General features: G+C 40.9%; 1 pseudogene; it reads right to left on the bottom strand.

Annotated features, from left to right (window-relative positions):
- Positions 1 to 266: 266 nt before the first annotated feature.
- LOC138082259 (small ribosomal subunit protein uS2 pseudogene) lies at positions 267 to 1,199 on the bottom strand (annotated as a pseudogene).
- Between the last annotated feature and the right edge of the window lie 22,797 nt (positions 1,200 to 23,996).

The raw sequence follows: 23,996 nt of genomic DNA, 5'->3' as shown, positions 1-23,996 counted from the left end.
ATGTCCACTTTTAATGTTTCATGTAAATTCCACCTACAACTAAAAAGTTAAGATTTGACCATTTGTCCCTATAGCTTATAGGTAAGACTTTGAAACTGAACCCCTTCCCCCACCAAATGGTCAGTGCAACACCCCCAGGGTGCTTCCTATGAGTTGTTGCTCCCCATAGACATTGTTATTTTCTCATGGTTTTCATCAAGTAATCCAGGTTGTTATTTTTTAATATTGTAGTATATTTTTTAACGTGATATGAGTGTCATGAAAGGTTATCGTGTGCTAAAATGAAAATTGATCAGGCCCTGGGGACTTCTTTTCTTCCAGTGCCTGCCTCCATTCACTATCCAGTCAGCAGCCCAAGCAGTGGGAACTGCAGACCAGTCTCCCAGCAGCGAGTGTGCTCTCCATTCTTCAGTAGGAAACTGTTGCATGGGCACCAAGGACACCTGCCCACCTTCAGACCAGCCTGGGACTTGGGATTGAGTAGCAGTAAATTTGGGAACTGCCTGTTCATTCATCCTGAAATCTCTCCTTTGTAACAGCCTTTAATGCAACAGCCTGAGCTTCCTTTTCAGTCCCTTTAGGGCCTCTGAAGAAGTACAGATTCCATGTGACCTTCCATGGGTGTTCACAGGAGAAGGTGCCATGCTTGTGCCGAACTTTTTGGGTCAGCATCCGCCACATCAGGCTCACCAAGTGAGCCCCCTTGCTGTAGAGGGTGGTCTCTGTCTTCCCCACTAGAGCCTTCACACGGTGCAGAGGAGCATCTGTATTCTGCTGAGTGACTGTAGGCAGGTTAACATACAGTGTCACTGTGAGAGGCTAGTGACCAACCCTGGGTCAGTCACCACCAGAAATCACGGCTCACAGAAGGCTGCCTGGATCTGGCTGGTGAAGATTCCAGGAGTTAAGTGGCCAGCAATCGGAGTGGCTCCATGGCAGCTGCAAACTTTATTTAGCACAGCTCAATCGCCAGTATTCGTGGATTATATGATACTGGTATCAGCTGAGTTTGCCAGCAAAAGCTTTCCCAGTTTCTCTACAGATATATGAATTAGATTCCACTTTTTTTTTTTTTTTTTGGTAGATATGCTGTTCCATTTGGAAGTCAAGGTCAATGTCACCTAGTGGGTTACTGCTGCAAGGAATCTGTGGACATCCTTATCTCTCATTAGCAAAACATCAAGGTCTCTGGATGTCATTAAAGTTTCCCATTACATTACAATAGGAGCCTAGAACAATGCTATATGGACTCCTCTCTGGGCTGGGAGGGATTGGGGGCAGGAGAAGAAGGGGCCGACAGAGGATGAGATGGCTAGATGGCATCACTGGATGGATGGACATGGGTCTGGGTAAATTCCAGGAGTTGGTGATGGACAGGGAGGCCTGGCATGCTGAGATTCATGGGGTCTCAAAGAGTCAGACATGACTGAGCAACTGAACTTAACTGAACTGGTTAGCCCAGAAAGGTGAGTTGTATTTTTATTTGCACTTTTATTATTATCAACTCGCACATTTTTTCAGGTGTACTGTTGGTTTATACGTCTTCATTAGTGAATGATCATGATGTTTTCCAGTTTTTCTTTAGAGACTGATTTTTGCAATGTTGGAAACATCTTTTATGTAACAGCTGGCTTCAACACTAATTCCTCAAATGGGTTGCTAAAATACTGTCTCAGTTTAGACTTTCTTTTTTAAATTGTTTAACAAAGATCTTGTTAAAATTGTTTTAACAAGCAACTTTTATTTATATTTTTTATAGTTTTTGGTAAAAAAAAAAAAGTGAGGTACTGAAAATAGTTTTTCAGGGAAACTAATCTAGCAGTGATAGGAAGGATTGATTAGCCAAGGAAAGCTCAATTAGTATATCAGTTCAGAATTGAAAAATGAGTCAAGGTTCTGCAGTCAAAAGCCAGAAATGGAAACAAAATTTATTGAATAAGCATCAGATGCCTTTTAAAGGATGTGGTGCTAGTGGTAAAGAACCCACCTTCCAGCACACGAGATGGAAAGAGATGTGGGTTTGATCCCTGGGTCGGGAAAATCCCCAGAGGAGGGCATGGCAGCCCACTCCAGTATTCTTGCCTGCAGAATCCCTTGGACAGAGGAGCCTGGTGGGCTACAGTCCATGGGATCACAGAGTGGGACACGACTGAACTACTTAGCATGCACACAAACCTTTTAAGGGAAGAATGATAGGAATTGGTTCAATGTATGTTCTAAAGAGATATGTCACAAATGATTCCAAAATTTGAGAAAGAAGAAATGTACCAGTGCTAGTAACATAAAATGTTGGTATGCTGCCCCATTGTTTTTGTCAAAGTTTGTTTTATTCAATTTTAAGTTAACAGTTTATGGTGACAACAGTCTACATATATGAACACTGAGGAGTCTTGGGAATTTTTTTTTCTGTCTTTGATATACATTCTTTTTTTTTTTTTTTTTTGATTAAATATCTTTTTTTTTTAATTAAATTTTAAAATCTTTAATTCTTACATGTGTTCCCAAACATGAAACCCCCTCCCACCTCCCTCCCCATAACATCTCTGTGGGTGATCCCCATGCACCAGCCCCAAGCATGCTGTATCCTGCGTCAGACATAGACTGGCGATTCAATTCTTACATGATAGTATACATTATAGAATGCCATTCTCCCAAATCATCCCGCCCTCTCCCTCTCTCTCTGAGTCCAAAAGTCTGTTATACACAGCTGTGTCTTTTTTCCTGTCTTGCATACAGGGTCATCATTGCCATCTTTCTAAATTCCATATATATGTGTTAGTATACTGTATTGGTGTTTTTCTTTCTGGCTGACTTCACTCTGTATAATCGGCTCCAGTTTCATCCATCTCATCAGAACTGATTCAAATGAATTCTTTTTAACGGCTGAGTAATACTCCATTGTGTACATGTACCACAGCTTTCTTATCCATTCATCTGCTGATGGACATCTAGGTTGTTTCCATGTCCTGGCTATTATAAACAGTGCTGCGATGAACATTGGGGTACATGTGTCTCTTTCAATTCTGGTTTCCTCGGTGTGTATGCCCAGCAGTGGGATTGCTGGGTCATAAGGTAGTTCTATTTGCAATTTTTTAAGGAATCTCCACACTGTTCTCCATAGTGGCTGTACTAGTTTGCATTCCCACCAACAGTGTAGGAGGGTTCCCTTTTCTCCACACCCTCTCCAGCATTTATTGCTTGCAGATTTTTGGATCGCAGCCATTCTGACTGGTGTGAAGTGGTACCTCATTGTGGTTTTGATTTGCATTTCTCTGATAATGAGTGATGTTGAGCATCTTTTCATGTGTTTGTTAGCCATCCGTATGTCTTCTTTGGAGAAATGTCTATTTAGTTCTTTGGCCCATTTTTTGATTGGGTCGTTTATTTTTATGGAATTGAGCTGCATAAGTTGCTTGTATATTTTTGAGATTAGTTGTTTGTCAGTTGCTTCATTTGCTATTATTTTCTCCCATTCAGAAGGCTGTCTTTTCACCTTGTGTATATTTTCCTTTGTTGTGCAGAAGCTTTTAATTTTACATTCTTAAATAACCAAACTCATGTTTTGTTATATTTCTTTATAACCACTGATTGTGTTGTGAGCAGTAGATAAACAGGATTTTCTTCCCTCTCACTTCCTGCTGTAGCTGTGCTACCCCTCCTGTCCCACACTGGTACCAAGTCATAGGTGACTGGTTGCAACGATCTGCTGTGACATGAGACCCCAGTCCCCCGATCTACTTTCCTTCCTGCCCCTATATGAAAGAATTACCTCCCGCTACATATCTAAGCCTAAGCACACTGCTGCTGCTGCTGCTAAGTCGCTTCAGTCGTGTCCGACTCTGTGCGACCCCGTAGGCGGCAGCCCACCAGGCTCCCCCGTCCCTGGGATTCTCCAGGAAAGAACCCTGGAGTGGGTTGCCATTTCCTTCTCCAAAGCATGAAAGTGAAAAGCAAAAGTGAAGTCGCTCAGTTGTGCCCGACTCTTTGCGACCCCATGGACTGCAGCCTACCAGTCTCCTCTGCCCATGGGATTTTCCAGGCAAGAGTACTGGAGTGGGGTGCCATCGCCTTCTCTGCCCAAGCATACTACATATATGGAATCATGTGCAACGGCAAATGTTCTGGCCGATCGGGAGCCTGGAAGGAAAATGGTTAAAAGACCAAGTTCAAGGAGGTCTGGTGTAGAGGCGTGTGGATCGACATAGGAGAATGAGCACATGTGGAGAACAGAAAGTAGCACTGATGCCTTGCTGTCTCTGGGCATAGGACCATGGCACCTCGTTCATAAAAGGTTGTCACAGGAATCCCATAGAGCGTATTCGTTCCCACTTTCTCTGTCCATCTGACAATGCCTTATCTACAATTCTAAAGTCCAAATGTCTCTGACATCCAACAGTTATTTTTCTTTTTGCGAACTCATTTGGCCGCAGCAAATTAGTTGAAGTGACATGATGACATTTATAGTTGTAATTACTATTAATAAAGGCAATAAATCAAAGAACCCAGATGTCACATGATTTTCCAATACAGTAAGAATTACAATGGGGAGAAGAGCACCAACATTACTAAGAATTCAGGTGGTGACTCTCTCTTGCAGCCTAGAGCAGGAGAATGTGTTATAAGGCTAAACTCACTAGTAACAGTAGAAATGAATAAAATCCCCAAACAACAAAGGCTGGTAGTATTGCTAAACCATCAGAAGCCTGGTGGGTGCGACTGATGATAATGACCCTCATGCCATCTATCACTTTTGCACCAGCTCCCGTCCCTCAGCTCACATCTATGGTTGCAACAAAGATCATTTACAACCAGCTGATGGAGGGGTTAGGTCCATGAATGGGTAAGCTGGGGATATGAGTACAAGACAGAATTAGATGACAACTCTACTATAGCTTCATTCAAGGTAAGACAGTGATGATAGGAAACTATCTCCATGATCAGAGGTTTCAGGCAGTGCCCTACTCATCCATTCTGTGGGGACACAGAAGTGGTTCAAGCTTAGAAGATATATGGAATTCTGGGCAATGGGAAGTGGCTTGGCTGACCAGGGTCCTGGAAAGAGAAAGACCTCTACTCAACTATCAGCTAAGGGTTGCCTCCTGGATGCCTCATGTTCCTCTTGCAAATGACCAGAACATGAATGCAGTTAGTATGTTGATAGGAGTAATTGACCATTTTCACCAGCAGAAGTAATACAAAGTGGGCAGGGAGCAATATGTCTGATACTCAGATGATCATTGGGGTACCTCTTGGTGCCCCCTTCCCAAGTTTGGTGGTCAATGGAAAAGTTTGGTGGAAAAAACTTAGTAATACTTTTCTGAATAAAGCTAGGTTATCTGGGACTCAGAAACCTCAGGAATGTTGGTCTGGATCATGCCACAGGAATGATAAATGTCCTTCCATGAACCTCTGTCTTAGAATCAGATCCTGTGGAACCTAGTCTGAGATTCATGTTTATTTAAAGGGGACTCCTCCAAAAGGCTGGCAATGTCATGTACTAAAAGACTCAGATGCTGGGAGGGATTAGGAGCAGGAGGAGAAGGGGATGACAGAGGATGGCTGGATGGTATCACGGGCTCGATGGATGTGAGTCTGAGTGAACTCCGGGAGTTGGTGATGGACAGGGAGGCCTGGCGTGCTGCGATTCATGGGGTCACAAAGAGTCGGACACGACTGAGCGACTGAACTGAACTGAACTGATTGTGGTATAATGGGCTTTCCCAGTGGCTCAGATGGTAAAGAATCCACCTGCAATGCAGGAGACCTGGGTTCAATCCCTGGGTTGGGAAGATCCCCTGGAAGAGGGCATGGCAACCACTCCAGTATTCTTGCCTGGAGAATTCCCATGCACAGAGGAGCCTGGCGGGCTACAGTCGATAGGGTTGCAAAGAGTCAGACACAACTGAGCGACTAAGCACACACACACATATGGTATAAATATTGTCTTCCTTTTTTTTAAATCTGAAAAGCTTGTAATTTTAAAGTGTTGTTGGCCCCAATGTTTTCAGAAAAGGGATTTCAGACTTGTGTTTATTGAATAAAATAGAACAGGGGAAAGACGCCATAAGGATTATATTATAGATCTTTTAGGCATCTTTTATATTTGCTTGTAACCAACACTTGCACCTTTTGTCTTCTTTCTTCTTTGCAAAAATCAGTCTTCCTCTACTACTGCCTGATTCAGGAAACTTTCATAGGCTTTGCTCTCCAAGGTGTCGACTAAAAAGATGCAAAAAGTGAGAGTAGTGAGTTAAGCTTTATTTGGGTCAAAATGAGAACTGCAGTCCAGGAGACAGCACCTCAGGTAGCTCTGAGAGACTCCTCCAAAGAGGTACTAGGGGAAGGTCAATGTGTAAGATTTTGGTGAAGGGGAAATTCAATGCAATGAAGTGCTTACTTCACAAGTTTTCTGCTGGTCAGGAGGAGTTGGTGTCACCATGAATGGATTTAGTGCTTTCCTAGATATGAGGAGATGTAAGGATTCAGTTCAGTCACTCAGTTGTGTCTGACTCTTTGCGACTGCATGAGTCACAGCACGCCAGGCCTCCCTGTCCATCACCAACTCCCGGAGTTCACCCAAACTCATGTCCATCGAATTGGTGTTACCATCCAGCCATCTCATGCTCTGTCGTCCCTTTCTCCTCCTGCCCCCAATCCCTTCCAGCATCAAAGTCTTTTCCAATGAGTCAACTCTTCACATGAGGTGGCCCAAGTACTGGAGTTTCAGCTTCAGGATCAGTCCTTCCAATGAACACCCAGGGTTGATCTCCTTCAGAATGGACTGGTTGGATCTCCTTGCAGTCGAAGGGACTCTCAAGAGTCTTCTCCAACACCACAGTTCAAAAGCATCAATTCTTTGGCGCTCTGCTTTCTTGACAGTCCAACTCTCACATCCATACATGACCACTGGAAATTGGGATCATGAAATCAGTCCTGAAAATAACTAACCGTCTAAAGACCTGTTCCGCCAGCTTCCCTGGAGCACAGACTGCCCCACTCGCCACCCTGAACTCCCCTCAGGGGTTGTTGAAGGTCCGCAGTTGCAGCAGCTCAGGGTTCAGTCTCTGCAGGTAAATGCCCTTGTTGTTGTTGTTCAGTTGCTGGCAAATGCTTTTGGCAATTGCTAATTTGTGGTTGACAAACGTTCACTTTTCCTTCTCATAATCTTCAGACAGTGACATCTTAGAAGACCTACTGTTCATTTTTAAATGTTTACTAGATTATATCTTTCCCAGTACAAATATATTATTTTCTAAGAAATATTCTCCTCATATCTTCTGAATTAAAAATAAGCAAATTATCCTCCACTAATAGTTTATGATTATATAAAGTTTTCTCTTTGACATGTTTTAAAAATTACTTTGCAAAGATGAGTAATCACTGGAGCGAGCACTTATATCTAATAATTAGGAATATACATTCTAACTACATTTCTCAAAGAGATTGCTTCCATGTAAACACTATGGTTTTTACATGGAAGCGTACAAAAGTGTTATCTGGCATTATAGCTCCACCAAGTGGCAAAACTGACATGAAACTGTAGGATTATATTCTTAATCTCAAAAGAGTTTAACTTCCATACTAGAATTCCTACTAAGGCTGTGTTTATAAATATCTCCTCATTTCAAAGCACAACCTGAGCTATTTTTAATTTGGTAATTCTGATGATTTTATTTATGGACCTGATATGGAGCATTTAGATTTGGGGGGCGGGGAGGAGGAGGCAGGTATAGATATTGAAGAAAGCACACCTTCCTACTATTTATTTTGATTCTTTACCATCTGTGAATTACCATTTGCTACTGCAAATGGCTATTGTCAGGCCTAAGGCCCTCTCTGACTTTTGGCCAGAGGCAGTTCCTTACCGTGTGGGCCTCTGTTTACCGGCGCTCACAAACCCCCGTCTTGCTTGTCACTCAGAGCAACAGATCCAAAAAAGGAGAAACAGCGAGGCAGGAAGAGCAAAAGTCAAGCCACGGTCTTTCTCCGACCTAATCACAGGAGTGACATCCCACCACCAGCATCGTTTTTTCTGTTGATTAGAGATGGGTCCAGCGCATGATCAAGGAGAGGGGATTACAGACAGCAGAAACACCAGGAGGCAGGGCTCTCTGGGGGGGGGTCATCTTAGAGGCTGCCTACCACAGTGCTTCCCTGAAATAAGTGCATAACCCCCGAAATGCTCATACTTTATAAAAATTCAAATACCGTATCGTTCACTCGCAGACACTAATAATTTTATTATCCATACTAGGGTTTACTATTATGCTCTGGGCTTCCCAGATGGCACAATGCTGGAGACACAAGTTTGATCCTTAGGTCGGGAAGACTCCCTGGAAGAGGAAATGGCAACCCACTCCAGTATTCTTGCCTGAGAAATCCCAGGGACAGAGGAGCCTGGAGAAATACAGAACACGTGGTCTCAGAGTTGGACAGGACTGAGCAACGAGCACACACAGTACTGTGCTCGAGGTATACTATTCTAAATGTTTTAACACATATTTACTCATTAATTCGGAGAAGGCAATGGCACCCCACTCCAGTACTCTTGCCTGGAAAATCCCATGGACGGAGGAGCCTGGTTGGCTGCAGTCCATGGGGTCGCTAAGTCGGACATGACTGAGCAACTTCACTTTCACTTTTCACTTTCATGCACTGGAGAAGGAAATGGCAACCCACTCCAGTGTTCTTGCCTGGAGAATCCCAGGGACGAGGGAGCCTGGTGGGCTGCCGTCTATGGGGTCGCACAGAGTCGGACACGACTGAAGAGACTTAGCAGCAGCAGCACTCATTAATTGTCAACTCTAATCCTTGTAACAACTCTATAACACTATTACTAATTCCATCACACAGATAAGGAAAAGGGGGGCCCAGAAAAATTAAGCACGTTGTCAAGATTTGAAACTGGGCCATCTGGCTCCAAGGAGAATACAGTGTTCAAGATGATTTCTATTTGCCATACAACAGAAATTGTAAATTGAAGATAAGGAACATCATTGAAAATAAAGATAAAAGCAGATTTTCCCCAGTGATTCTAGCTTCCTACTATTCCAGCTGATACATTTTAAAATATAAAGGCAGTGCTTTTCCTTCACCTTCAATAGCCCTAGTTTAGGCCAATATCCTGGCATTATTGTTAATTCTTTCACCCTCAAAAGTGTTGCAATTTGGATAATAATTTATTATTTGTTTTAATATATAGGTTCCTAGGTGGTACTAGTGGTAAAGAATCCAACTGCCAATGCAAGAGATAAAAGAGACTTGGGTTCCATCTCTGGATCAGGAAGATCCCCTGGAAGAAGGCATGGCAACACACCCCAATATTCTTGCCTGGAGAATCCCACGGACAGAGGACCCCAGTGGGCTATAGTCGGACATGACTGAAGTGACTCAGCATATATATACACACATATTCAAAGTGTCCCAACACATCTGAAGAATACCATACATTTCATCACTGGAGAAAATTTAGTCTTCCCACCATACCTCCAAATGATTCTGATGTGGTGCTAACAGTTGATAGCCACTTTTTTAGATGTAAAAGAAGTAATGATAAAATAGTGTCATAGTGATTATGCCTTGATTAGGGAGCAGCACAAATCATTTAGCTGCTGCTGCTGCTGCTAAGTTGCTTCAGTCGTGTCCGACTCTGTGCGACTCTATGGACGGCAGCCCACCAGGCTCCTCTGTCCCTGGGATTCTCCAGGCAAGAATACTGGAGTGGGTTGCCATTTCCTTCTCCAAATCATTAGCTAGCTCCCACATAAATCTAGCGGCAGAAACTAGAACGTATGGGAAAAAGTAAGAAAAGTTGTCTTTAGAGTTTGTCTATCACTTTGTCCTTCATAAATACAATGTAAAATGTGGGTCTAGTTAACTTGATCAATTTTACCAGCAGAATTATCCCAACTAGACAGATTACAGTCCAAGATTTTTAAGAAATTATTTTAGTTTGCCTATACTTATTACATTGAGTTGTTAGGCAAGTGAATGCTTCCATCATTAATAAAATGCATTTGTTTTTAGAGTTAGTAAGAGATAAACAGACTAAAAATTGTTGAAAAAAATTGCAAGTTTATATATAGAAAATAACTAAGAACATGCAAATTTTCAGATACTAACATTAGCAGAAAAAAGGCTGCATTTTGACCTTTAGCCAGAAGAGGGCATTACATGACTACCATTTGATTGGAGAAGGAACCGGCACCCCACTCCAGTACTCTTGCCTAGAAAATCCCATGGACGAGGAGCCTGGTGTCCATGGGGTCGCAAAGAGTTGGACACGACTGAGCGACTTCACTTTCACACTTTCACTACTATAAATATACATTTTTTAAATCTAGAAAGACTAGATAAACGGAGAAAACAAACAAACAAACAAACATGAATGATAGCATCCAAAACCTATACTAGCATCCAAATCCTTACAGACAAGAATTTAAGATGGCGGGGTATCATTCATTGTTAACATTTAAAGGACCCTAGGACCGCCACCCCCCATTCGAATTTCTTCATTTTACAAATGATACAGCTGAAGTTCATGCCTGAGATCCCCAGGGCCAGCACTGTCATCTGAGAGTGAATTCTTCTCTAACAACCCCTCAACCGAGACCCACCCTTCTATGTGTGTCCAGCTCACCACCACATCAAAGCACTATCTTGAAAGCTGACATGGGGGCTGACCGATTCATGTTAGAACTTCAGCAGCATTGGCAACACCAAGAAAAGAAGCAGCAGCTCATTCTTAAATACTGAAGGTAATGCAATTTAAACATAGACATTTTCATTATGACCATACCTAGGAAATGTTTCTTAGTAGAATTTAATTCTCTTTAAAGTGAAATCAACATGCTCCTTCATGAAAAGGACACAAGAGAAAGCAGCAAACCCTACACTCATTTTCCTGTGGCCCAAATAATGTTGGTCTTTGGTCACAAGATAATAGCAGTGTAGAACTAGAACATCGGCAACCAGATTGTCTCTCTTATTTACGAACATTTTATAATGGGTTGGGGAGATCTGCTGGAGAAGAGATAGGTTACCCACTCCAATATTCTTGGGCTTCCCTTGTGGCTCAAGGCGTAAGGAATCCACCTGCAATGTGGAAGACCTGGGTTCCATCCCTGGGTTGGGAAGGTCCCCTGGAGAAGGGAAAGGTTACCCACTCCAGTATTCTGGCCTGGAGAATTCCACTGACTGTATAGTCCCTGGTGTAGCAGAGTTGGACGTGCCTGAGCGACTCTGACTTTCACTGTGCTAGATTATATATGTGTTATCTCTCTTAGTTCTTACTTGGTATGAATATCTTTTTTTTTGTTTTTCTGTTTTACTGACTCAGAAATTGAGGTCCAGGGAGGTTAGAAATTTTCCCCAAATTATATTGCCTTAAATAATAGACATGATTTTTAAGTGCAGGTTATGTAACAATGACAAACCAGCTTGCAGGAGTCACCATAAAGCCCTCTAAATATTTACAGTTTGAAGCTGTATGAAAATATGAATGAGGCAGAGAAATTACATGCAATTTTGTCTTTTACTTCCCTAAATACCTTTCATTTTTACTGAAAAGGAAATACACTTCATACCATTATTTTCAATAGTTCCACAGTTCAATAGATTTTGTGTTCACCTATTGGGGTTAAGTTCATGATTCCTCCAGCTATAGTATAAGATGTTTCCACTTTTAATCACAGAATTAAATGTATATGAAGCCTCATAAGATGAACTTGTATGCACATTTCCAAAGTTATTTCCTGATTTACATTCTGAAGACCTATGTTGCAGTGATATTATTTCCTATGGAATAATAACCAGCTTCTTTTTATAGTTAATTTAATATATGAAGAATCCCACGGGCAGAGGATCCTTGGGAGCTATAGTCCATGAGGTCACAAAGAGTTGGCTATCTGATAATATATCTTCTTATTTTCAAGTGGACCTTTTGTGTAGAGAACGTGTGAGCTTGTTAGAGGTAACTTCCTTTCTTCGTACATGTATGAAATGCTTCACAGTATATAATGCATTCATTCATTCACTCACTGATTCATTTTCACACACTTAACCAGTATTACTGAATAATATCTAAGTGCCCAGCACTTTTATAGGTGTAGGTAGGATAGCAGTAATCAAAATAAAGTCCGTGGGCTCAAGTAACTTACTTTCTTATATTATACACGGTCTTAGTCCCTTTGGGCTGCTTTAGAAATACCATAGACTGAGTGACTTATACGACAAACACTTATTTCCGTTAGTTTTGGAGACTTGGGTAGTCCAGGAGCAAAGCACTCGCAGATTCGGTGTCTGGAGTCTCCTAACTCGCTTCCCGGTTCATAGACCAAAGTCTTCCAGTGGTGCCCTTATATGACTGAGGAAAAAATGAGAGACCTTTCTGGGTGTTCCTTTTTATAAGGATGCTAACCCCATCCATGAGGGCTCCACCTTCATAACCTAATCACCACCCAAAGCCTCCATCCCCTAAAATCATCACATTGGGGATTGGGATTTCAACATAAGAATTGTGCAGGAATACAAATATTCAGTCCACAATGGATACCAATAGTTACTATGGTAGGCATGGGAAGAAGAAGTAAGCTAAATATAAATACAGATTTTTCCCTTCTTTAATTCTTTCCATTTACACACTATGATTGACCTCACAGAAAGAAACCATTAGCAAAGATGCAAAAGGAGAGCTATTTTTCATCAATTCTGTTCACTTTCCCTTTGCAAACTGTCTTCTTTCTCATTTGTCACAATCCCCATTCAACCCAGACCCTTCTGCCTTTGGTCTGAGGGGCAACCAGGGGCACCCATTATATCACTCCATTCTAGATCTTTTTCCTTGGTAGTGCCAAATATTCCCTGTGATTTGTGATTCTTTTCTGGCTATACATGTAACTGTCTGTCCTATCTTCTTAAGATGATTTTAGATAGGTTTCTATCTTGACATGCTGTTTTGATAAGAATGTTATTAATAACTATTCACTAAAGAGCATAGAATCATCATTCTACTAAATAAATGTCTTTGAAGAATTTTCACGTACACTAGATTGAGTATAATGCTAAACTCTATTCATATGCCAGTTATTATTTACAGCCTTCTCTATGTACAACAAATCTGTCCCAGCATCTTCAAGGTGATCAATCTCCTAGAAACCAAAAATGGACTCACCTGACAAGGAGTAGATTGAATAGGTAGGAGTTTGTCATTCACTGTCTGTGACAGAGTCACTGGAGAAGGACTGCTCTTGATTGCCAGATCAAGGATGCACTTCCATCATTTCAGCAGGCAGTGGTCAATGTAGTGTGAAACACTATCTCAAAGTAAGCCTAGGAACCAGAATGGGTTTTCATATTGCAACACAGTATGGAAATGTTATTTTAGTATAAATATATACTAGAAATGATCTAAGATTATTAAAGCAGGATTAATAATGCAGGATTTAATCTTGCCAGTGCTTAATACCTTTTGCACAGTGTCCGACTCTTTTTGTGACCCTATGGACTATAGCCCTCCAGGCTCCTCTGTCCATGGGATTCTTCAGGCAAGAATACTGAAGTGGGTTGCCATTCCCTTCTCTAGGGGATCTTCCGCACCCAGGGATCGAACCCATGTCTCTTACATCTCCTGCACTGGCAGGCAGGTTCTTTACAACTAGCACCACCTAGGAAGCCCATATAGACCCTAAGAATAAGTCACCACAAGATCACCATAAGACTCTATCTTCCCTGTTCCATCACAAAGTATAACTGCCCCTCCACCCCCATTGCCTCCCCAACTTTGTCCTAATACACACACATACACACACATATTTTGGATCCTATCCAATAACAAAACAGTACAAAGATTACTAGTCAACAATCCAAAACACAAACCAAGTACAAGACCTCATGGGAAGAAGTGGTTAAAAGGATGAAGACTTGTTGGAGAAATACTGAGATAAAAGTGACCACAATCAGTGGATAACTGTATACAGTGGTCCAAGTATTAAAAACTAAAACTCTATACATTTTGGATAAAAGTTAATGAAAGAGAAAACCACTTTCATATATCTATCCTGCAGTGACACAAACAGGAAAGTAAAAGTTTATCTGCTTATGTCCATTTTCCTGGCTGGTTTAATCATGTGATTATGGACTTTAATTCTCTTCTTTCTTTGGTGGAGGTAAAAATGCTGCAATAATCTGTAACAAAAAAGCAGATGCTACTTCCTGAGATTGTTCAGCATAACATATATATATTATATATATATATATATACCATATATATGTCTAAATCTATTTCTATATCAAAATATTCATTATTTATGATAGAAGGATTATTCCATCATATCATTTAAATTGTTAATGAAATGTGCCAATTAGGAAAAATGGTTTTAGTGCAAATTATAAATCAGTTTAGAAATACTTTCAGAAACTAGCATAATATTGTACATCAGTTTTATTTCAACTAAAAAAAAACCAGGAAATCCTTTCAAGTAAAGTATACAGAATGCTCAGTAATGATTTCACAACTAGAGTCAATTTGTGAGACCAGAATTTGAGATAAATACTTTAACCAGAGAACAAGAGTTAGGCTATGCTGGAAGGTTACTTTGTTGGTATCCTTCCAAAATTTCTGACAAGAAATGTCACCTGTGCTGTGTTTTAAACGCCCAAGCTGTTTGGCAAGGATTCTTAAAGATTATTTTTTTTAAAAGATAAATTGTTTTCAGATCAAGTGAAAGGCGTATCCACTAGTGGTGTGGCAGAGAGGGAGATGGGCTGGAGCAGATGTGATTAGGAGGCCCTTTCATTTGTACCATGGGCAGGTCGCCCGAAACCACCACCCTCAAATCAGTTTGAAGCCCCTGTGTTTGTTGGGGCTTCCCAGGCGGCGCTGGAGGTAAAGAGCTTGCCTCCTAATGCAGGAGACTTAAGAGACACAGTTTCATCCCTGGGTCGGGAAGATCCCCTGGAGAAGAGCATGGCAATCCACTCCAGTATTCTTGCCTGGAGAATTCCATGGACAGAGGAGCCTGGTGGGCTACAGTCCATGGGGTCACAAAGAGTCAGAAACGACTGAAGTGACTTAGTACGCACATATTCATGTTTTATTTGTTTGTTATTCCAGGTCCTAAAAGCTAAAGTGTCTTTGAGGAGAGGCAAAAGTTGGGGATGATAATTTTGAACCACAAAAAAAAAAAAAAAGTGTTACAAACCTAAATGTTTTAGGTGTGAAAATTAAGAAGCAAAACATAGGCTTGTGTGGGGTGGATAATTTTTCCTCTGCTCCTTTGAGTTCCTAGCTGAGACCTCTGTAATAAAAGACGGTTACTAAGAGAAAAACAAACAGATATTTATAAACATGTGTACCTCATGTATACATGAGGGAGAGCAAGGGGAAAACGAGTGATTGAAAGAGGTGGCTCAGGATTTAGACTAAAATACTATAGTAATAAGGAAGAATTGATGCTTTTGAACTGTGGTGCTTGAGAAGACTCTTGAGAGTCCCTTGGACTGCAAGGAGATCCAACCAGTCCATCCTAAAGGAGATCAGTCCTGGGTGTTCATTGGAAGGACTGATGCTGAAGCTGAAACTCCAATACTTTGGCCATCTGATGTGAAGAACTGACTCATTTGAAAAGACCTTGATGCTGGGAAAGATTGAGGGCAGGAGCAGAAGGGGATGACAGAGGATGAGATGGTTGGATGGCATCATTGACTCAATGGACTTGAGTTTGAGTAAACTCCGGGAGTTGGTGATGGACAGGGAGGCCTGGTGTGCTGCAGTCCATGGGGTTGAAGAGTAGAACATGACTGAGCAACTGAACTGATGTGTGTGTGTGTGTGTGTGTGTGTGTTGTGTCTTAGTCAGTCATGTCTGGCTCTTCGTAGCCCCATAGACTGTAGCCTACCAAGCTCCTCTGTCTATGGAGATTGTCCAGGCAAGAATACTGGAGTGGGTTGCCATTTTCTCCTCCAAGGGATTTTCCCACCCAAGGATCAAACCTGGGTCTCACTTATTGCAGGCGTATTTTGTTTTACAATCTGACCCACCAGGAAAGCCCCTTCTAGGCCTCTTATGGGAGAATAAATAATTTTTAAGAAGATGAGTAAATGGGAGGAATGATAGTTTGCAATGAATTGTGTTATCAAGCTTTAGTCTCCTCTCCTGTGATGTCAGTCTCTCTTGATTTGTGAAACTCCCAGGGAGAGGATTTATGACAAGTGAGTTCTTTTGATAGCTTTGTATTTAGGCAAATAAAGACAGTACAGAGAAGGCTTCTCCCCACATTTATTTTTTTAATCGTGTACAACTGAAAATAATCAATATACCAAGGTGCATATTTGGGGATGGCTTGTCCAGATCCCCTATAGTCATCTCGTACTGGTATATCCTTCTACCCTTCAAGTTCTAGAGAGTTTCCCAGACATTTTTCTTAAAGTCACATATGAATTGCAAATCAAGGATGTATGTATCAATCTTGGTGCATGATTTGTTACGGGTTTAATTATTTTTAATTAATTTATTGTTACTGATTTTAGAATATGTCTTTGAAAGAGTGGAATGTAGTAAGAATACATATGTCATGTTTTCATGACACATTCTAGTAGACTGCTTAAAGATTTTGAACTAAGTAATCGGATTTATGAAAATCTCCACAGTGCAGAGGACACATGGAACTTGACCAGAAAACCAGTATAGTTCAAAGAAGTATTATAAGGAAGCATTTATTGCCAAGAAATGTAAGTCGAAATCAGGGACAAAATTAACTTAGTGCCTTCTGAAATTTCTCACATAATGCAATTAACTTAGGTGTAAAAGAAGCTGAGGACACAGCAGTTTTTTCATTTGAATATGTTGACAGGAGTGGTGGCTCAGCACCAAGCTTGTGGTACAAAAGTTTTCAGGAGGCAGCAGTGGGAGTCGAGAACCTACATGCTCAAACTTTGGGAAGGGAGGTAAGGTATCAAAAGGAGGATTGTGTTTAAATTCCAGGCAAAATTATCCCAACTCTTGTTATTAATAAGAGCTATTGTTGTTCAGTAGCTCAGTCATGTTCAGCTCTTTGCTCTCCTATGGACTGCAGCATGCCAGGTTTCCCTGTCCTTCAGTGTCTCCCAGAGTTTGCTCAAACTCATGTCAATTGAGTCAGTGATACCATCCAATCATCTCATCCTCTGTTGCCCCCCTTCTCCTAATGCCCTCAATCTTTCCCAGGTTCAGGGTCTTTTCCAATGAGTCAGCACTTCCCATAAGGTGGCCAAAGTATTGGAGCTTCAGCTTCAGCATCAGTCCTTCCAGTGAATATTCAGGATTCACTAGATTGATACCATCTAATCATCTCATCCTGTGTTGCCCCCTTCTCCTAATGCCCTCAGTCTTTCCCAGGTTCAGGGTCTTTTTTCCAATGAGTCAGCACTTCCCATCAGGTGGCCAATATATTGGAGCTTCAGTATCATTCCTTCCAGTGAATATTCAGGATTCACTGGATTGATTTCCTTTAAGATTGACTGCTTTGATTTCCTTGTTATCTAAGGGACCCTCAAGAGTCTTCTCCAACACCACTGTTCAAAAGCATCAATTTTTTTGGCACTCAGCCTTCTTTATGGTCCAACTCTCACATCTGTACATGGCTACTGGAAAAACCATAGCTCTAACTGTATGAATCTTTGTCAGCAAAGTGATGTCTCTGCTTTTCAATAGGCTATCTAGTTTTGTCATAACTTTCCTTCTAAGGAGCAAGCGTCTTTTAATTTCCTGGCTGCATATACTCATAATCTCCAAGTGACACACTCCCATTAACCACTCATTTGTGTTGTAAACAATAGGGAATGTTTAGAACAATCTCCGAAAGGTCATAGGGTTCTATAGCCTGGTGCAGCTGGGTTTTGCAGGTCACTGGGTCCAACTCACTCCACAGCTCTGTGACCTCCACTTCAATTCCACCCTACCTCAAATTTCCTTCCCCTTGGGTTGGTCAAAAGTATAGATTCAAATAAAGTGAGAACTTTGTCAATTTGTGTGGAACATACCAAGTCACTTTAAAATTTTCAGTAATTTTATAAGCCTATCTCACCAATTTCTGTTGATAAAATTTGCTGTGATTCTGCCTTTGTGGCTTGAATGCAAAGATAAAAGTACAAGAGTTGATGGTAGTCAGCATGGAGTTTCCAGAGAAAGTTTTGAGGTTGGCAGAGTAAAGATTGAATACTTCTGTGTGAGTATAACCTTGAAAATATTACTGAAGTAGATACATACTCAGTATTAATACTGGCTTCTTTCAAGTGTCTGACACTACTATCACAAGCAGCTTATGGAAAGAATATAGCCACACTCCTAAAATGCTCCAGAAATGTTACAGATATACCATATCTACATGGAGGAAAACAAACAGTTTGTTTGGAAATCAACAGTGGATAGCTTGCAATCAGTGCTTCCCACTTAGGAGCCCAAGGAACTGAGTTTGAACAGCCTTAACTTTATTGGTTCCTTGGTTTCTGAGCAGTGCATATCTTCTCTTCACAAGAAGACATGTGTTGTGCAAAAGAGGAGCATCATCAAATAATACAAAATCCTTAATTCATGCAGGTATGTTTTAAGAGGAAAGAAATAGTAATTTCAGGACTTTTAAAAAATTGAATATCCACAGTATTTGGTTCTCCAAGTCTGTGTTTTTATTCATTTTTGATGATATAAGAAATACAAAGAAGTAAAGATTGGATTGTTATTATATTTTTAAAAATAATAGAAATCAGTACAACACAAAACAAAAAGTTATTTGGTGCACCCTAAGCAAATAAAAAATTAGTAGCTCATGTCTTACAGAGGTTTCCTGAGAAGCAAAGCCTTGAGTGAGGATTCTTGTTCAAATGATTTATTAAGAAATTGCTCTTGAGATAAGAAGAGTTAGAAATGCAAATTTGAGTTTAAAAAAAAAAAAGTCAAGCAAGCAGAAACATGTTCTCAGGTGGAGACTAGCTTTAGTCAAATCTCATAGCAAAGCTGTAGAACAGCTCTTGAGATCATAATCTCACAATCCTATACTGAGGGAGGCGGGATAAGAAGACCATATCCAAGTGGTCAAGGTGGCTCTTATTCAGCCAAGAGAAATTTTCCGGAAAAGGGGCAACTTGTTCATTGTTGTCAGCCAACCCTCACATCCGCTGGGGGTGGGTACGCTGGATGGTAAAGCGAAGCTGGTCAGAATACTAGTTTTATTGGCTATAGACACTTTGTTACCAAGCTTCTCATATTATGTTCACACCATCCAAGCCAGGTTCTCCAGGACTATAATTCATCATAATCCTGTGGAAATTTTTCAGAGGAGAGTTAGTAGGTTGAACCATAGTCCCTAATGCTTTAGTTGGTCCTGAGATTATAACTGATCTTGAGCGTCTCCCTCCTGCATGACACATTCTAAATTTCTTTCCCCTTTGGTTAGTGCTATGTGACTTACTCATTGGGCAAATGAAGGCTTTTATCACTCATCATGAGGCACCTGTTACTATATCCTTTCATCAGGCTGTAGTTGTGAAATTTGCTTAGTTACACTTTCCACGGGCATAACATCCCAAGAGACAGCCTAATAAATCACTTCTATGCCACATAAATTCCTGCTTCTCACTATAATCTAGCAGCAGCCCTACCTCCTAATGATAATGAGGTCTAATACCATGCCAGTATGGTAACTTGTCTGATTACTTTCCTTCTGGTGTGAGAAGTGACCAGAGAGCTGTGAAATTCATAGGTTCGGGAAGGCTCTTACCATGACCCCTGGTAAAAACAGCCCTGCTCTAGAAATTGGAGCCTCCAGATGCACAAAGCCTAATGGCATAGGAAGCGGAGCACGGATTCCTTCTTCCACAGTTTGCTGGTTATCTCTGCTTCATTTCCCGTGAGCTGCTGCTTTCAAGGAGGGCTTCCCAGGTGGTACTAGTAGTAAAGAACCTGCCTGCCAATGCAGGAGACACAAGAGAAGCAGATTTGATCCCTGGGTTGGGGAGATCCCTGGAGGAGGGCATGGCAACCCAGTCCAGCATTCTTGCCTGGAGAATCCCATGGACAAAGGAGCCTGGAGGGCTATAGTCCATATGGTTGCAAAGAGTTGGACTTGACTAAAGCGACTTATCATGTACACTGCTTTCAAGAGCCATCTTGCAGCGTGTTAGAATCATCCTGGAGCTATGTTCAGTTCAGTTCAGTTCAGTTCAGTCTCTCAGTTGTGTCCGACTCTTTGCGAGCCCATGAATCGCAGCACGCCAGGCCTCCCTGTCCATCACCATCTCCCAGAGTTCACTCAGACTCATGCCCATAGAGTCAGTGATGCCATCCAGCCATCTCATCCTCTGTCCCCTTCTTCTCCTGCCCCCAATCCCTCCCAGCATCAGAGTCTTTTCCAATGAGTCAACTCTTCGCATGAGGTGGCCAAAGTACTGGAGCTTCAGCTTTAGCATCATTCCTTCCAAAGAAATCCCAGGGTTTATCTCCTTCAGAATGGACTGGTTGGATCTCCTTGCAGTCCAAGGGACCCTCAAGAGTCTATGTTAAAACCTCCTTATTGACAGACTCTCCCCTATCCATCTCCCTGCTTGACCCAACAGCCTCAATATCCACCCCTAGGAATTCTTTTCTGGTTCATTCCAATACATGGAAACTGAACAATACCCTCGGGCCATTTAATCATTGTGATCTGTAGCTGAGCAGAGCTCTCTAAGCTAGGGGCTTTCTATCTGCCTGTGGTTACTTCTTTCAAGGATTAAGCAGCTTCATCACTCACAACCCTTGGCTAATGAATGCAGCATCCAGGAAAATGGAACCTGGGTAAGGCACCAATGGCACCCACTTTACCCGACACCCACTAGAGAAGCTTATGGTGAGCTGCATGGAGTGAAGACACACCCCAATCTCCTTTCTGCTGCTCTATTTGATCAGCAACATTTTTAGTGCACTCTGAATGGTGTGCTAAATCATTACCGGAAATGGAAGTTTTCAACTGTTAGTACATTCTGGATTTCATGTTTATGCTTGCTGTACAAACATTAAGACTGTATTGCTAGAAACTGCACCATACCTCCTTACATATTAAATGTTATTTTGCAGGAATACAAAATCATTTTAAAATGATTTTTTTAAATCATTTTTTTCCTGATTTAAAGAAAAAAAAAAAGGCTCTAAAAATATCTTTCATTCATTTTATCTAATGCTAGGAAATTCCCACTTAAATATATTCCCTTCCTGATATATACAGTAGAAGCTGTCTTACCCAACTCTTGGGATATAGTAGTTGATTGGTTGTTTAAGAATTTTATTTGAAGTAACAAAGAAGTAAGGATACATAAATCTCTTAAACATTTTATTTTAGTTTAAATCATATAAATGTATAGTTAATGACCAGTTTGGGGAGAAGGCATTTCCTTTGAGTATGATGTCTATTTGTGTCCATCTCTCACACAAAAAACACATCTAGTTTTATTTTCTCAAAAGTGGAGTGAAAAGAGCTCTAATTCAGAATTTCCTATATTTTATAAATTTTCCAGATTTTAAGACTTGCCTTGTTTAATTTTGGCAAGCAACCTTTTTTTAGTACCTCACAACTATGTAAAATTTCAAAAACATTAATAAAAAAGATGTTGTATACCCATTTGTTTATACAATATTTAAATTACATAATTATGCTGATAATTACAGTGATGTAACAGGCCTTGATGAAAAGGGCAATCAATTCTTGGTGAAAATATGATTCAAAAGCAGTAAAACACAACATAGCAGAGGTCAGTGCCCTAGCCAAATGCTTTTAGCAAATCAGTATATTTTACATTGCTTGTTAATCTGTGGAGTAAGTTATTTGGAGATTGATTTATAATACTGTTTACCCTTTAGAAAACAAGCAGCATGTTCTGACTGACTTTTATATCTTCAAGTCCCATGAGATTAAGAAGGTAGCTCCTCCTTAATGATAATTACACCATGGTCTTGTTAATTTAATTCTGATTTCTAGTTGTAATTTTCAAACTAATTCATTATATTTATTTATTTGGCCTTAGAAAGCATCACTACGAACAAAGCTAGTGGAGGTGATGGAATTCCAGTTGAGCTCCTTCAAATCCTGAAAGATGATGCTGTGAAAGTGCTGCACTCAATATGCCAGCAAATTTAGAAAACTCAGCAGTGGCCACAGGACTGGAAAAGGTCAGTTTTATTCCAATCCCAAAGAAAGGCAATGCCAAAGAATGCTCAAACTACCACACAATTGCACTCATCTCACACGTTAGCAAAGTAATGCTCAAAATTCTCCAAGCCAGGCTTCAGCAATATGTGAACTGTGAACTTCCTGATGTTCAAGCTGGTTTTAGAAAAGGCAGAGGAACCAGAGATCAAATAGCCAACATCTGCTGGATCATGGAAAAAGCAAGAGAGTTCCAGAAAAACATCTATTTCTGCTTTATTGACTATGCCAAAGCCTTTGACTGTGTGGATCACAATAAACTGTGGAAAATGCTGAAAGAGATGGGAATACCAGACCACCTGACCTGCCTCTTGAGAAATCTGTATGCAGGTCAGGAAGCAACAGTTAGAACTGGACATGGAACAACAGACTGGTTCCAAATAGGAAAAGGAGTACGTCAAGGCTGTATATTGTCACCCTGCTTATTTAACTTATATGCAGAGTACATCATGAGAAACGCTGGACTGGAAGAATCACAAGCTGGAATCAAGAATGCTGGGAGAAATATCAATAACCTCATATGTGCAGATGACACCACCCTTATGGCAGAAAGTGAAGAGGAGCTAAAAAGCCTTTTGATGAAAGTGAAAGAGGAGAGTGAAAAAGTTGGCTTAAAGCTCAACATTCAGAAAACAAAGATCATGCATCTGGTCCCATCACTTCATGGGAAATAGATGGGGAAACAGTGGAAACAGTGTCAGACTTTACTTTTTGGGGGCTCCAAAATCACTGCAGATGGTGATTGCAGCCATGAAATTAAAAGATGCTTACTCCTTGGAGAAAAGTTATGACCAACCTAGATAGCATATTGAAAAGCAGAGACATTACTTTGCCGACTAAGGTCCGTCTAGTCAAGGCTATGGTTTTTCCTGTGGTCATGTATGGATGTGAGAGTTGGACTGTGAAGAAAGCTGAGCACCGAAGAATTGATGCTTTTGAACTGTGGTGTTGGAGAAGACTCTTGAGAGTCCCTTGGACTGCGAGGAGATCCAACCAGACCATTCTGAAGGAGATCAACCCTGGGATTTCTTTGGAAGGAATGATGCTAAAGCTGAAACTCCAGTACTTTGGCCACCTCATGCGAAGAGTTGACTCATTGGAAAAGACTCTGATGCTGGGAGGGATTGAGGGCAAGAGTAGAAGGGGACGACAGAGGATGAGATGGCTGGATGGCATCACTGACTCGATGGACGTGAGTCTGAGTGAACTCCGGGAGTTGGTGATGGACAGGGAGGCCTGGCATGCTGCGATTCATGGGGTCACAGAGTCGGACACGACTGAGCGACTGAACTGAACTGAACTGAAACATTTTTCATTCAAAACCTTATAAGTAATCATCATAGTTAAAAAGAAATTCTGATTAAAAGATGTGTCCTTTTATGTTGTCTATTTTGATTCTCGTTTCCCAAAAAATGACCATTAAGGTTGGGTTTTAAGGAATCCGGTTTGAATACCACTAGCTAAGGCATAGTCTTATTTCATAATTCTCCAGGTTATACTGCTGCCTATTGAATGTTACCTTTATACAGACTCAAATCTCTTATATCAAAAGTAAGGTTTTTGTTTTCTTCTTTATGTAATAAACTGTGAAAGATATAAGTTTGAGTGGGTGACCGATTGTTAGAAATCTTCTTTGAGTGATTTCTCCCTACTTTTACTTCTGCTCTGAATGTAAATATAACCAGAGAAGAACAACCGTTTTTCCCCTACTGTGTGAACTTTGTATTGCTGTCCACAGCAATTTTCTTTCTAAATTAAGTGTTCTTTTAACTCTGGCCTTGAAAG

Source organism: Capricornis sumatraensis, chromosome 7, assembly GCF_032405125.1.
Source record: "Capricornis sumatraensis isolate serow.1 chromosome 7, serow.2, whole genome shotgun sequence".
Taxonomy (NCBI): domain Eukaryota; kingdom Metazoa; phylum Chordata; class Mammalia; order Artiodactyla; family Bovidae; genus Capricornis; species Capricornis sumatraensis.
The sequence above is the reverse complement of the archived record's forward strand: the minus strand, read 5'-3'. Positions and strand labels throughout refer to the sequence as shown.